General features: G+C 32.1%; 1 protein-coding gene across 2 annotated transcripts in view; it reads right to left on the bottom strand.

The window, feature by feature from the left end:
• LOC124530319 (pollen-specific leucine-rich repeat extensin-like protein 1) overlaps window positions 1-17,279 on the bottom strand; it is a 61,357-nt gene that overhangs the window by 9,117 nt on the left and 34,961 nt on the right. Inside the window, exon 1 of one of the 2 annotated variants that reach the window (XM_047104440.1) lies at window positions 1,666-1,686. The exons of the other annotated variant lie outside the window; for it this stretch is intronic. The gene's annotated coding sequence lies outside the window, so the exon portion shown is untranslated. Of the gene's footprint in view, window positions 1-1,665; window positions 1,687-17,279 lie in introns of those variants that run through there. 2 annotated transcript variants of the gene reach the window in all.

Genomic DNA, 17,279 nt, shown 5'->3' with positions numbered 1-17,279 from the left:
TTCTTTTTACAGGCTTTTGCTTGATTTATCTGCTATTTAATTTTCTTTTAAATAAAGATCGATTACTTTTTACTTTAAATTTGTTGACATTATAAAAGTAGTAAATTTCATTTGTTCTATATAGTTATTTTTTAAGTCCGCCAGTTTTAATGTCTATCAAAACAATTAACAAATATTTTTGTTATAAAGTAATCTTATAGGTTTTTTTAATTAAGATAATAGTCACGAAATCAAAAAAGAAAGTTTCGGCGACCATACAACGTTATAAATATACAGACATAACAAGCCTACTGTACTAAGATTTAGAGCATCAACGTTCGCATAACATCGAGAATTCGTTGATGAGTTTTACATAACGTGAAATAAGAGGATGTCTATCGAATCAACTCAATTATAAATAACTCATATGAATATTAAATTGAATTATAATAGTGTAGCACTATATGAGATATACATATTCAATATTGTTGTTGCTTGTTCGATTTTTTTTTGCTCAATTCCAAATTAAAAAAACAAAAATTTAACTTACTGGTGAAAAAAAAGGCATTGAACTCTTCGCTTATTTATACACAGATGTTTCGTTGTAACACAAAATTACTTGATTTTAATTAAAATTAAACAACAATTGTTCCGATGATGAGGTCAAAGAGCATCATTGTAGAGCAAAAGATGAAAGTGTGAACTAAACATTTAAATCTTAGCCATTTTTATCAAATATTTTTCTTCATATAACTTGCATTCATTATAACCATTTCCGTGCTTTTTTAGTCTGTGAGATTAGAATACATGATTAAATAACTCGTAAAAGTGCAGAGCAGTTGTATTGAATACAGCATAGCATTACTTACTTAATGTGAGTTGGTTGACGGTCAGTCACGAAATTGATCCAATTTCATAATAAGACTTTCATTATGATAATAACTAATGATCATTTATATTAGGGAAATATAACGGTAGTAGAAATATTGATTTAAATGTTTAGCAACCAGTCGTCCAAATTTAACTAAATTTAGATTACAGTGTCAAGTTTAAATAATTTTAAGCTGTGTGTAAATGCTACTTACCAGTTATCTAATATTCTGTTTCCATATACCTGCTTTTAGTAGAGCAGTCTATATAAGTACAGAGATTTTATAGTTACGCAAAAGGCAAGCAAATTATTATAAAGTTAAATAATTAATATATATACATACATAACTATATATTAAGCATTAAATAGAAAAACAAATATCGGTGTCTTTCATTGCTAAATATACGCAAAAGATTTTTTTCCTTGAAGAAAAAAATAAATATTTTAAAACATTTGAACAGGTTGCGCTAAGCTTATTCACGTGCGATCTCGAAAAATAGATCGCCTACGCCTTGAGACAATTGCGCTAATAGTGACCTACGGCGCGCGTGCCAAATGATATCGAAGCCATATAAGGATCATTTAACTACCGTTTATGTAGTCTGTTCCAGGCCTGATTCACTGATTATGCTTATCAATTACACCGTCGCTGCCGCCTACACAGCGCATTCAATTGTTATTTCTTTTATGGTACATTTTATAACGTGAATTACATTTGTTCTTATTTCCACATTCATTTAATTTCAGTAAATGTATATTTCAAAAAGAACAGTTTTAGGCAATTGCAATATAAGCGAATAAAATGAAAAACTTACGTATTTTATTCCTTACAGAAGTGAAAACGGTTACTGGTCTATAGTGAATGCGTAGAATGAATGTCGTGACAATGTGTACTATACATTCAGATGAATGTGATTGACAGTGAGTCAGTTCTACGCGTCACCGGTTCGTAAATAAACAGGATACAATTACTTATTACTTTTTATCCACATACTTTAAGGACTACCAAAGTAGGCATAATGTCGATATCTAGGAAATTGCTTCTATATAGATAATTTAACATATATTATAATATTAGGTGATCAATTTATCTATTTTATTCATATTTTTTATATTGTCTGTAGACACTTACTTAGTTAACATAAAAGATCAAAGTTACCTATTCATTCAGAATTTCCTAATTCAATTGTTCGTAGAATAAAGTATATTCATTTATCTATGCCTCGATAATATATTTAGATATGGATCTGACTGTACCTTCAAATCAAAGTCAAAATAATATAGATATATCTATTGATTAGATTTTTGTTGTTGCGTATACACAAATAAAAAAAGATATAACTTTAACTTTTCCGCATACGACAGTTTTAAGTAAAATTGTAATTAGTGTTGATTGCCTGTCTAGCCGAGACTGTCGAGGTTGTTGCCCTGAGTCAAATAGTTTGTATCCTGGATGATACGATGCGGAATGCAGCTGAAGGTCACATTAGACGTTGCAAAACTTCATTTTTTAATTTTTATAAGTTTTTAGAATGCATCTTAATAAGGATGTATATATTTAAGGCAAAAAAACTATAAATTTTAAATTTATTCAAAAATTAGTTTCTTAGAATAATAAGAAGTCGTGACGGATAGCACATTGGGCTAATAATTGCATTTTTAGTAAATTTAGGTAAAGATTATTTTACAACTTAATCGTTTTTATAATTAACCTTCGGATGCACTATTAGGGGTCACATATACATAGTTCATATAGTAAGTTTTGTCTTTTTTTTACCTTCAAATTGACTAGATTTTGTGCTCTACCTAAAATCAAACGTCAGGCTTCACGCCCACAAAATAGCAGTAACAGAAAAAGCCTGTAAATTTCCCACTGTAGAGCTAAGGTCTCCTATTCCACTAAAAAGACGGTTTGGAACATATTCGACGACGCTGCTCCAATGCGGGTTTGTGGCATACAGATGTGGCAGAATTTCGAGGAAATTATACACAAGCAGGTTTCCTCACGAGACGAATTATAAACACAAATTAAGCATATGAATATTCATTGATGCTTGTCTGGGTTTGAACCCATAATCGTCGGTTAAGATGCACGCGTTCTAACCACTGAGCCATCTCAGTTCAGCTCTCCCAAGATAGCATCTTTGTCTAATAACATGATTAGCGTAAAAAGCCCTGTAACTGAACTACCGGTCGTCTACCGCCTCCGTCGAATTCCGCGACACTTCCTGTTTCGTTCTTAGAAGTTTTTATTGTTTACTCACACATAAACGTCGGAATAATTACTTTGATTACTGTATCCGTTGCTCTTTCAAGTAGATGAGATATTCATATGAGTTAACATTGAACGAAAAGGAAAACGTTTGCATTAAATGTATATCTGTATAAAAGTGGAATTTCAAGTATTTCATATTTTTATATGGATTTGTTTTTTTGATTTGATCTGAGTAAATTATAAATGTATAATGTTTATATTTATGGAAACAAAATCACAACTATGTGCTAGCGTTATCGTTGTTTACAATTTGTATGTTTGATATTGGTCTTACTAATTTAATTTAGTTAATAATTACTAAGAGAACTATAACAAATTTTTTGTTCGAAATCTTGAAAGCTCCTACTTGAAGAATATTAAAAAAAATATATTGCATCTGACCGAATTTGTCTACAGTTGCTATTCTTCAGAGAATAGTCCCCTGTGCAATTTACATTGTAGTACTCAAGTTTATGCGCAAACACCAGTGCTCTATTCCTCAACTCTCACAGCCCAGATAGAGTTCAGACCGATGGCTTTACATTATTTTGAATGACGAGGACGTTTTAATGAAAATTTATAGACAGAAAACCCATTAACTTTTTATTGGCAGACGCGGGGTTCGAACCCAAGACCTGCAGTCTCATTAACTTTCTTGAGTGAAAATATATTAGAGTCATATAAACATATTATACAACTTATATCCATTCATAAACCGTAATTTATTACAATATGAAAGTTCCATATGAATCTGATAATAAATGTCTACGAGAGTCTGGACTAAGCAGATAAAAAATGGATATTTATTAGAAATATTAGTATTTACTATCTGTTCTTTGTTTTATGACTTCAAGGTCATTATTTGACGTAATTACTCGTCCTGACCTGTCCTGTTCTGTAGGAGAGAAAATAGCCGGTTTACATGGCTTCGCATTTTCTTTTGAGAATGTATTATTATACATTCTCAAAAGAAAGTCAAAGATAGAGGAAATCTTTATTAGGTTGCTGATTTTAAATGAAAAACATAACATTTTAATGTAATGTATTATTCGTATTAAGCTATTGTGTTCAGTCAGTATTAAGGTACGTAAAATATGAGTTAATAATAAATTGTTATAGGATTTGATAAACTATAATTTAAAAAAATATCGATTAGTCGGTAATTCTAAATGTTACGGAAAAGGTCAAACCTACGGCATGAGATAAATACTGTTTCTTCAAAAGCAAAATAAAAATTATTCATTTCCACCATTTTTATCATACAGGACGTCGGTAAATAAAATTTTTATTTTTTTTATATTTTATAAATTAATATCTTTTATTGAGTAAAACAACAAAGACTAGCGCACAGAGTAGACGTGTTACAAATTTTTAAAAAAATACTAAATAAAACATTCAGTGAATTGTGACCCATATTAATTAAGTTTTAAGAATATCTTTGCCTAAGCAAGTGTTACATTCAAAGACGATAATAATTTTTTTTTTGCATCGATGCGGTAACCGCTCTTCACCACTTCGGGTAAACGAGACGGGACCTTAAGTGTGTAACTCATTATCTCACTCACACGAAATAACGCAAGTGTACATACAAATCGGTAATGAGTGTACGAAGATCGCCGACTGGAAGTGGCATCAGACTTGGCGGTTCTCACCCAAACCTGTCAACTTCTAATATGGATACTGATTCCGCCAACTCCCAAATAACTTTTCGAAACAAACGAAAACAAACTGATGACAGCGACTATATTAAAAATGAATTATCTGAGATAAGAAAACAAATGACTGAAATGATGTCGGCTTTAATGTCTACAAGTAATATCCAAAAAGAAAATATAAACAAACTCTGTCAAGATGTTGCTGCAATAAAAAACCAGGTAAACAACATTAGCATTACCATAGATAAAATTATTATAGATCAAAATAATTTAAAAACTACAGTAGAAAACCTAGAAACTAACATGAATAACACGAAGATAAGAGTAGAAAAGTTAGAATCTCATGCCAAACAAATAAATAGCAATTTCTATGCATCTAATTCCAACCATACTAAAATGTCCTGTGAAGAAATATTCTCAGAAATTCATGAGCGTCACGCACGATCTAAAAATATTATCATTGCTGGAATTCCTGAGGCCAGCGTGTCTGTTCGCGACAAACAAGATAGTGATAAGCACGAAGTAGTTAAAATTCTAAAAATGATTAATAGCAATTGTCCTGAACCTTTAACAATATATCGACTCGGAAAGCAAAAGACGGATAAATCTCGAAACATTAAAATATGTTTGCCCTCTGAAAAAGCAGCAAAAGACATACTGCGTAATAAAATTGATCTAAAGAATGATAGAATCAAAATATTTTCTGATCAAACACCATATCAACGGAATTACTTTAAAAAATTACATGAAGAACTTAAAACCCGCATTGATAATGGTGAAAAAAGTATTCGGATTAAATATATAAAAGGTATACCTAAAATAATTAAGACCTTAGAGACAGAATCCAATAAAAAGACAAAAAACTAATAAAACCGTCAGTTGAGAAAATCACTTATCAAGTAGTTTCTAAGTATACGGATATAGTTACAACAAAAAAATCTCTGAAGTGTTTTTATGCCAATATACGCAGTATCACTAAGCCGGGCAAACTGGATGAATTGAGATGCTCAATTGAATCGTTTCGAACAATAATACATATAATTATTTTATCGGAGACATGGATAAAAACTGAAGATGAAGCTAGAAGAATTCAAATACCGTGCTATACACATTACTATAATTTTAGACAAGATAAAAGAGGGGGTGGAGTTTCTATATTCGTACATAACAATTTAAAGCATAGTATTATTGAAGATCACTGTATTGATGATAACCATTATTTATGGGTACATGTAAGCAAATTCTCACTAGATGTTGGTGCTATATACAAACCTGAAAGAACTAATGACAATAATTTCATAGAAATATATTCCTCTCAACTTCAAAAAATGAAAAGAGCAGTAGTATTTGGAGATTTTAATTATAATTTGCTTGACGTCGAACGCGGAACTAGAAACTACAAAGATATATTAAAGGAGAATGATTTTAAAATATTAAATAAACTTGACCATCAACACTGCACGCGTGAGACAACGACAACAAAAACAATCCTCGATCACGTCTGCAGCAACTTAAAACATAATGATTTTCATTTAGCTATCATTGATTCGGCAATATCGGATCATAAACAAATATTTTGCGAAATCAAAAGATACCAACCTCCACCTTTACGAAGAGTCGAATATTCAGCTGTCAACTATGAAAATTTTTACAAATTAATTGAAAACATAAAGAACCCTGAAGAAGACTTCGAATATAGCATGTTAGAAAAGCAACTGATGGACTGCCTGTTAAAAAGTAAAATAACAAAATATAAAATTCTCAATTTACCGAAACAAGATTGGATAAATAAAAACATTATAGAAGACATAAACAATAGGAATATACTATGGCAAAACTATAAAAGAAATAAAACTGATAAAAATATAGAAGAAGAGCTTAATGCAATAAAAACTAAAGTAAAAGAAAATATAGAGACAACGAAAAACGCCTACTACTATAATAGCTTTATAAACTGCAAAAATAAACCTAGAAAAATGTGGCAACTAATCTTTGATTTGTCTAAAAATAAATTAAATGTGTCTCCATTGGTTGATAAGCTCGTTACCGATTCGGGTACTATAACAGACGAAAGAGAAATCTGCGAATACTTTAACAGTTATTTTTCAACAATTGGATCAGTTCTGGCAAATGCAATTCCGAACAAATATCATCAAAGTCAAGTCCAAACTCAACCACTTCCCACCTACAGTAAAATTCAGCTAAACAAGATGTCACCTACTACACCGAACGAAATAATTAAGATTATTGATAATCTTGATATTAATGCTAGTTCTGGTATTGATGGTATTAACACAAAAGCTGTAAAATGCATTAAAAATATTGTAGCAGATAAATTAACATTATGTCTAAATAGATGCCTTAACGAAGGAACTTTTCCAGACAGTCTTAAGGTCGCAAAAGTTACTCCGATATATAAATCTGGAAGTAAATCGAATCCCAGTAACTACCGCCCCATTTCCGTACTTCCCGTTATTTCCAAAATCTTTGAAAAGGTTATCTACTCTAGATTAGAAAATCACCTAAATTCTATCGATTTCTTCTATAAACAGCAATACGGTTTTCGCAAACACTCAAACACGCTATCGGCAACCATTGATCTCATCACTAAAATTAAAAACAAAATAGATAAAAAGCAAATAGGTTTGGGTATATTCGTCGACTTAACTAAGGCATTTGATACGGTCAGTCATGAAATACTAATGAGAAAAATTTCTAATATTGGTGTGACGGGGAACGCGTTTAAAATATTAAAATCTTATTTACATAACCGTAAACAGATTGTTAAAATAGGGCAACACCAAAGTTCCACTAAATCTATTCAATATGGCGTCCCTCAAGGATCAATTCTGGGCCCATTGTTGTTCCTAATATACATAAATGATATTTCCCAAATTGGTCTTCATGGGGACATATCTCTATATGCAGATGATACAAGCCTTTTTTATTTTGGCAACTCTATTAACGCTATTTTGCCTAAAGTAAGAAATGATTTAAATACTTTAAGTGACTGGTTTCTAAACAATTTACTAACAATTAATATCTCAAAAACAAAATATGTTATATTTTCCGCGAAAAACAAAAATATTGACAGTAGCTTTCAACTCATGATAAACGATGAAATTATTGAGAGAAAAACGCATGAACAATATTTGGGTCTAACTTTAGATAATCACCTGAATTGGAAACCGCACTTGCAAAAAATTAAGTCAAAATTAATCTCCCTCACAGGAGCTATCCGAAGTATAACGAAATGTTTACCGCGAAAAGTAAGATATATCATTTACAATTCCCTAATCAAGCCGCATATTGACTATTTGATAGAAATTTGGGGAACGGCAGCTAAGTCAAACTTAAATATAATACAAAAAACTCAAAATAAATTAATTAAAATACTATTTAATTATCGTTTTCGGACACCAACACAAAAGATTTACACGGGCACACAAATTATGAATATAAAACAAACATACAAATATTATACATGTATATTAGTACGAAAAATTTTAAACCGGGACATACACACTAAGATAACATTTACTAAAAAATCACAAGTGCAAAAAATTAAATTACGAAATGCTAACAATCTAATATTACGCCCATCTAGAACAAATTACGGTAAAAAGAACATTGAATATGAAGGTGCTCAGCTATATAACTCTTTACCAAAGGAAATAAAGGAGACTAAATCAATGTTAAGTTTCAAAAAACTACTCAAATTTCATATCTTAAAACAAAAAATATAACTTATTTACACTAAAATTTAATTTAAATTTAATTAATAAACATAATAAAAAAAAATAATAATATTAATAATTGCATGCACTTACACTACAAAACATACTAACATTTATACATATACACACATATACCGGCTTAGGTAATTTATATGAACAATATCCATCAATGCCACTTCTGGTACTTATTAATCTATGAAGTTAATAATTGAAACATGCATGTATACGGTGTTAATTTTTTAAGATCTGTCTACCCTCTTTTGTGTGATATTTTATTTTATCTTTACTTTGTTATCTCTGTACGCTTCTTTTATAATTGTTTTATTTTATATAGTTTCTCAGTAAGTGAAATATATGTATTTCTTTTGAGGAATTAATAAAGTTCTTAAACCACATCTATCAACGTTACTTACATTAGCTTTATTTTGTTTTAAGTCAGAAATAACTATGAAATTGGAACAAATATAGAAGAAGAATAAGAAAGTTGTATTACCTGGCGATTGTGAGGATTATATTAAAAAAAACGGTTACAATTTACTGGGGTGATCCGGGATTTGAAAACAAAATTTAGGCATTTGGAGCCGTATAAGCTAGCGGCATTTATTAAATATATCTTTCGATATAATAAAACGTTATTATATCGACGGATATCGTTATTTCATATATATCTTAAATTGCCACGTTCATATTACTTCATACATAATTGTGGTATATAAACATTTTGCAGGCCAAATATAGCATTGCCAGTAATGGCATTTAGATCTTATATGCAATTTCGAAAGAAAAGTTCCCATGGACTAGTCATTATATAATATTTTAACTGAAGATCATCTAACCTTTGCTGAATAAATTTGTCTTTTCAATCTGGGTTTGACTAGTTTTAAAAGGTTATATTTAGAGAATGAATCATCCGAAACGCGATGATGTATGTGTGTAATAATATGATTTATAAGTTTTTCACAAAGATGTTTTGTATTATATTTAGCAGTATATTTATCTAATTGCAAAGATTTGCGTAATATGTTATGTGGTCAGATGTTTCATTTCGATGTCGTAATACATACGTTTTACAATATGAAGCGCAAATGACACACCCACAAGATGTACCATGAATAAAATATTCAATAAACAATTTGGATTGCGAATTAATTATTCAAAATAAAAATAACGACGATTATCTAATTCCTATTTAAAATACATATAATTAATTATTAAAATCATTAATTTAATTATTATATATCATTAATTTCTCGTAATTTACTATTCTAAAAGATAAAGCAACAATGAAAAATTTGACTCAATCATTATCGTGTTACAAGATTTATTTAGTGCTGGTTAAAACCAGTTTAAACAGGTCTTGGGTATAGTAAATAGCCGACATTCGGTTATTCAACCGTCTTACAATAGATGCAAGTATTAATATGATATTATGCAAGTAAATCAATGTCTATTAAGTAGCAAGTCTATAATTTTAAAGAACAAAGAGAACAGTAGAGCTGAGTAGACGGGCAGTAATTAAATTTTGACATGCATTTGAAATCTTGTGCGATATTTATATGTATGTTATCAAGTCAATAATGATAGCGTACAAAAAAAAAATAGTCAAGGAGTAGAGTTAGTTTTGTGCAATATAATTATATACCATAGCAGAATTATCTCGTCGATAATGATAAAAAATATCGGAACATAAATAATAAAGGTATATTCAAGGGACTTAGTAATTTAGTTATTAGTCGATATAATTTTACCCTCACTTCAACTATTATAATTTGGATTGCGTTCAAGATAAATAAGTTCGATCAAAATGCACAACACTAAAGATTATCTTATTAGAAGAAACATTTTGTCGATGAACAATTTATATTATACAGCGACGTCGATTTTTATTTTATCGCCAAAAAATTGATATCCACCAGATATGTCAGTGAAATAATACGTGGAGGACACGCCGCGCCTGTTAAACATTCTCATTCTAATGACGATGGCAGTTCGCAGGTCCTTGACAATATCAGACGTAATCGTAATAGACGTTTTTAACCGTGAGATCGAAATGACTTCTGTGTTTATAATTAAGCTGCCTCTTACATCCTTCCGCCAATAAAATAACAATAACTGATTCATTATGAGAGAACTAGATTTAGACTTAAATGTTATAAAAGTTGTAGTTGGATGAGAAATAAAAAAAAATCATAAAAGATTATTAATGAATAGAATACCGACATTTTTGTGTGAGACAATATTTATGATTGAAATCCCGAATAGCGATGACAGCTACATTTAGGGGCAAGATAAATATCAAAAGTGTATCTCGATATTGTTTATTGTTACTTGTCTAGAGAGTTTTATTGCTTTCGTGGAGCGCTCATCACGTTTTACCGTGAGTCGGCCTTAACACAGGTTATAATTATGTTCCTGCATTACGTTAAGTAATTAAAAGTTATATTGTCATTATTTACTGATGATATTCACAGTTTCAACACTAAATCATTTCCCATGACCTTTTATTTGGTGGCCATTCGTAAACTAATCGTTTTCATTTAGTGTATTTTTTTAACCGACACGGCTCTTCCGAATTATTGTTTATGTAATTGTTTACTACATACAATATAATAATGACATACATATATTGTATATCGTAGCTACCGAAGGGAAATTTAGATGTTAGGGATATTTGAGTATAATAATTGTCTTAAATGAAAATAAATCCTGAGATTATACCCGTTAATTTCCTTGTAAAACAAAACTAAGTAGTCTAGGTGACTTAAGAAGATACAGAACGTCCTAGGTTCATGCTTCGGGTCATCTTTTTATGATAAAAAGTGGCAAACGGGCAGGAGGCTCATCTGATGGATAGTGACTACCACCGCTTATGGATCTGCAACAATAGAGTGCCTAATAGATGCGTTGCAGATGGGTCGAGACAACGGTAAGTTATTGGGAATATAATGGCGAGATTTATATTATTCGAAAATTTTGAAATTGACAGTTTTGACAAACATTAACAGCACATTAAATCGTTGACCTGAACAGAGGTTTAACGTGTCAGGCTATTAACATGGATTTTGATAGTAAGAGAATAGAGAGTTCGCCTGTATTAAAACAGAATATCCTTTTAAAGTATATCTAACGAATGACAATCGATGGCATATTTTGTAAGAAGAATTAAAAGAAAATAAAACTATATAATTTTAATTATTGTTATTTATATTACTTGATAAAATAAGCAACAAAAAAAATCTAAAAAATGCGTATAAATGTCAAAATTATATTAAAATTATATAATGAAGTTATCGATTTAACTCACACGTGTATATAATACGTATATTATTTCTTATTATAGGTATATACATATATTCTTGTATGTATATTAGAATCGGTATTTTATTCTCGGATTTAACCGGTTGTATTTTTCGTAATTTTGCTAATTTGAAAGAATCTGTGTGAAGATGACGACATTATCTGAGCTAAATCAACGCTAATTTCTTATGACCTCAACTTATGACATATATGTACATAGATTTTCGGAAATACCTATTAAAATATTGCAACGAAAATGTAAAATCAGCAATATGAGTACATATTACATAAACATAATTGTGTGCAATGCAGTAAGTACATGAATCGTGTTATTATCATTTTAATGTTTACAATATATCACGCTACAATAAGGGGAAAGACTTTAATAAAGTCTGGAGTGCCGGGAGAGCAGAGACGAAGAAAACACTGACAATTACTTACATACAAAATTATGTATCATCACATGATATACCAGATGATTTGGGAAAAAAATTACATTACATAGTTCTGTAATTGATAAAGGTCATATGGAATGTAAAATCACAATACGATTCTGATAATTTTGAAGTCTACAATATATACACTTGCATATACAATATTAACATGATTTTATATATTTTTGGGATTAAACGAATGCTGTGAGTTAAGCCTTTTTTACAGGTAAATCAATTCAACTTCGCATTTTTATATCGGAAGCGCTTTCACAGATAGGAAGAGTCAGACTACTAATTATATTAACCACCGTCCACTGATATTGGCGCTTTAAGAAATACTAATAATTCCTAACATCGTCAATGCGCCAACAACCTTGGAATTGTGCCTGTTACACTGGCATACTCACCCATTCAACCAGAACCCAACAATACTAAGTATTGCTGTTTGGGGGTACAATATGTGATAGGTGGTTAGCAACCCAGACAGGCTTTCACAAAGCCTACCAAGTGATTGTAATTAAATTTGACAACTAGATAGCCCTGGATTCTATGTCAAATCAAATTTGGAAAAGGATGACAATCAATCAAAGCATTTGCGGGACAATTACAGACCAACGGAGAAATAAATTGGAGTAACGGGTAACAGCTAGTCTATGACTAAGTGAAACTTATATATTGACAAGAGAACATCATTCAAAACGTGACTGAAAAGTTATTGTGGGTTTATTTTCCTTTCAAGATACCGAATAGATGATTACATCTGTCTGATCTACGAGTAACAATTAGGTAACATTACCTTATTACTTCTATTTAGTTCTGATGCGATAATGATTTGTATGATTACATAATATTGGTGCTCGTACGGTTAAGTGTAATTGCAGTAATATATTTCTGAACATAAAGAATTAGGCATTTTGATTACCTATTTTTATTGGGATAATTATAATATTTATAGTTTATCGAAAAGCATTCAAAAGTATATGTCGGCGCGGAACCACGAATTTAAGAAAAACACGTGTCCAGAAATGATTATTTTAATAATTTAAAACTGTTTCATTGTTAAATGAATAATTTTTAGTGAATTTTGAAATGTTAAATTACTCTGAAAAATTTAATGTTTGTAAACAACTGTTATCTTGAGTGAATAAGTCTACCCACCTATTTTTGTTATAAAAGATCAAGCGACCGCCGGTTTCGACAGACTTGGTCGAGCCGTCGGAGCGATCGGACCGTCTCATATTGGAATAAATCAAAGAGGATAATTTCCTGAGTTTTATTTCATACCACCGAAGATGGTTAAAGATCGAAACTCTGACACTCGTGACGTCAGCTGTGCTGACGTCATGTATTTTTAAAAACGCGCTCGGACATGCCTGCTCCGTTATCAGAAGCGGGATTGGAACAAGCTCCGATCTCTGCTACGTCCTCATCCGCTTCGGTTCCACCTGTCATATAAGGATCGCTACAAGACAGAACCATATTGCGAAGGGATAAGAAGATCTCTAAGCACTGTACACTTACTGCCTGGTGTAATGGGGCCCATCTATGTGGGAGGACCGCAAACCACGGATCCAGTAAATCATTCATCAGCTCCAAAGCCGATTAATGCGGGAGTACCCACTTCGTCAACACTTGAGGCGGCTACTTCTTACAATTAAGAACAATACGCTTCAAGGGCATCCTCATTTGCCATGCTGTTCATATGTGTGGAACATCTTAATTGAAAACTCAACAAGTGATCCACATGGAGATCACGGAGATCATGGATAACACGGGGAAATGAGACACACTAAGATAAACAACACGTCAGGAACCAGCCGAGCAAATGGCCAAGTGGAAAGAATTATTACTACCCTCAAAAACGAGTTAATAAAAATGAAGAACTGCGAGACCGAACAGTGCATCTAGTATATGGAGTTGCACAACCCACTTTTTACACAAAGAAAACATTGCATACCACCTGAACCTCTTAAACCTGATCGACATTAATAAAGAGTCCACGTAACCACCATTACTTGATGTGATTAATTAATTGTGTCTTTCGAGATTTGCAGGTTTCATAAGAATAACGACAGTGGAGAAGGTGGTCGGCAGAGGGCGCTCGTGATCAGCTTCGTCGTGCACCGCAGCCGGGCGACCAAGAAATGTGACTGGTGCAGAGCGCGCACCGTCCCGCAGAATGGCCGTGACAGTGGGAGTTGTCGTCCATATCACGAGCTGGTCAGTCAGTGCGAGTGGTCAGCATCGACGAGAACTAATCATCGCATAAAACTGTGAGGCAAAATTTACTTATCTTACCTCTTAAAATCTAAAGAAATAAAAAAGAGCAATAACAAAAAAGAAAAAAAAAAAATTTGAATATTAATTACCATTGAGATTCCTCATGCAACCATAACTACACACGTACACTCTGGTTTGAGAGTGATACCTCTGAGCTAACCACGTGTTACCCTCGTACTACTCACGGATCCTTGATGTATCCAAAAGTGAACCATGAGATACCGTTGGGAGGCGTTGTGGAGCCGTGGTAGCCATTTATATACCGTAATCTGGAGAGTGATACCTCTGAGCTAACCACGTGTTACCCTTGAGCTACCCGCGGATCCTTGATGTATCCACAGAGAACCATGAGATACCGTAGGGAGACCTTGTGGACCGTGGTTAGACATGTATACACCACAGATCTACGAGTACCTTTAGTAGCCATGTATATACCATAGTCTGGAGAGTGATACCTCTGAGCTAACCACGTGTTACCCTCGAGCTACCCACGGATCCTTGATGTATCCACAGAGAACCATGAGATACCGTAGGGAGACCTTGTGGACCGTGGTATAGACATGTATACACCACAGATCTACGAGAACCTTTAACAGTTATTATGACACAGTTATGAGCATAGTATGCGTAAAATCTGCCCATATTTATTATAATAAAGGTGCATGAGAGATTTCTTTGTGTACTGTTTTACAAAACAATTATCAAAGGTCAACATGATGTGTTGCTTACAGATACCTGCTTCAAAAATGTTTTTTGATTCGCAGATTTCCAATCGCACAACTTAGGCAGGTGCAGAGCGCGCACCGCCTGTCAGAATGGCCGTGTCGGCGCGGAACCACGAATTTAAGAAAAACACGTGTCCAGAAATGATTATTTTAATAATTTAAAACTGTTTCATTGTTAAATGAATAATTTTTAGTGAATTTTGAAATGTTAAATTACTCTGAAAAATTTAATGTTTGTAAACAACTGTTATCTTGAGTGAATAAGTCTACCCACCTATTTTTGTTATAAAAGATCAAGCGACCGCCGGTTTCGACAGACTTGGTCGAGCCGTCGGAGCGATCGGACCGTCTCATATTGGAATAAATCAAAGAGGATAATTTCCTGAGTTTTATTTCATACCACCGAAGATGGTTAAAGATCGAAACTCTGACACTCGTGACGTCAGCTGTGCTGACGTCATGTATTTTTAAAAACGCGCTCGGACATGCCTGCTCCGTTATATACTTTTAAATTGATTTGTTATAAAATACCGATTCCATAAATTTTTGTTAATTAAAAAATAATTATATTTTTATTACATATAGTGAAGTAAAGTAACAGCCTGTAAATTTGCCGCTGCTGGGCTAAGGCTAAGGCTCCAATTAAGGAGAGTGTTTGGAACATATTCCACCACGCTGTTTCAATGCGGGTTGGTGGAATGTACATGTGGCAGAATTTCAACGAAATTATACACATGCAGGTTTCCTCACGCTGTTTTCCTTCACCGCCGAGAACGATATGAATTATAAACACAAATTAAGCATATATATACATATATAGTGGTGATAACCTGTGTTTGAATCCGAAATCATCGGTTAAGATGCACGTGTTCAAATCACTGGTTCGTCTCCGCTCATATATATATATTATATATTATTATTTATTTGTTTTGTTGTCCTCAAAACGAATGGAATTATGGAGACTGTTAGTTAAAGTCGCACTGAATCCAGAGGTGTGTTGTGATGAGATGTGTCGATGTTAGAACGCTCGTGACATGCATGTCATATTTTTTGTCAACGTTCGAGTACAATACGGACAAGAGGCAAATTAATGTCTGCGCTGTTCTGCTACGGTGTTTTAACCGTAACAATAGAGAAAGTGACAATCAGTTCATTTCTCTGAGACGTCATGTCTTCTTATTAAACATCGAAAAGACATTTCAATGTCAGTGATCGATAATAATAAAAAATAGCAATTTTGTACTCGTATATAAATTAAATTGTTTTTTTTTTTGTATCTACTTTATATTATTTGAAAACATTTAAATTAAGAGCTAATTCGAAAAAAATAAATTTTCTCTTATCTGCATTATTTACGTTTTTAACGGATATTTAGTAAATCATTGATTTCTCTCATTCATCATTGTTATGACATTCAAAAGAAAAGGCGTCGTTTAGCTAATCGGTCTCAAACCGATATTTATAAGTAAAGCCATTAAAGATCTATTCACTGACGAAGATGCTCCCCTCCGCACTACATTTTTTGTTTGCATTAGTATGAGTGAAGTTCGTGTTTACAAAATATCATAGTGTGAGTGTGATAACTAATGTAGTAGTAGTACTCACCAAAAATACAAATTACGTCATATTACATAATGCAAGTCAATGAATGAACGTGGAAGGGCACCCAAGTGTGTGAACAGTTCTAAATTGTAATAATAATTTTTAATCTGTACATATATATAAAACGACTCATTTAAATATACTTCATTAATTTTTATAAAAACCTATAAAGTAGTGTACATGGATCAAGTATTTAAAGTATGTATATTGAAATATTTAAATAGAAACCTAGACTAATTGGGGAAGTACGTTGACGTCGCGGGTTTTCATTCTGACAATAAAAAAAAAATTAAATCATTGATTTAAAAAAATCGTACCAAATATCAATCATAATTTCTGTTTATTATTATGATAGGTATGTGTCATCACATGACCAGATATTACGTCTGATTACACGAACACCAGTGTAATGATTCATCAAATGGATGAGAAACGCACAATTTTG

Source organism: Vanessa cardui, chromosome 6, assembly GCF_905220365.1.
Source record: "Vanessa cardui chromosome 6, ilVanCard2.1, whole genome shotgun sequence".
NCBI lineage: Eukaryota > Metazoa > Arthropoda > Insecta > Lepidoptera > Nymphalidae > Vanessa > Vanessa cardui.
The sequence above is the reverse complement of the archived record's forward strand: the minus strand, read 5'-3'. Positions and strand labels throughout refer to the sequence as shown.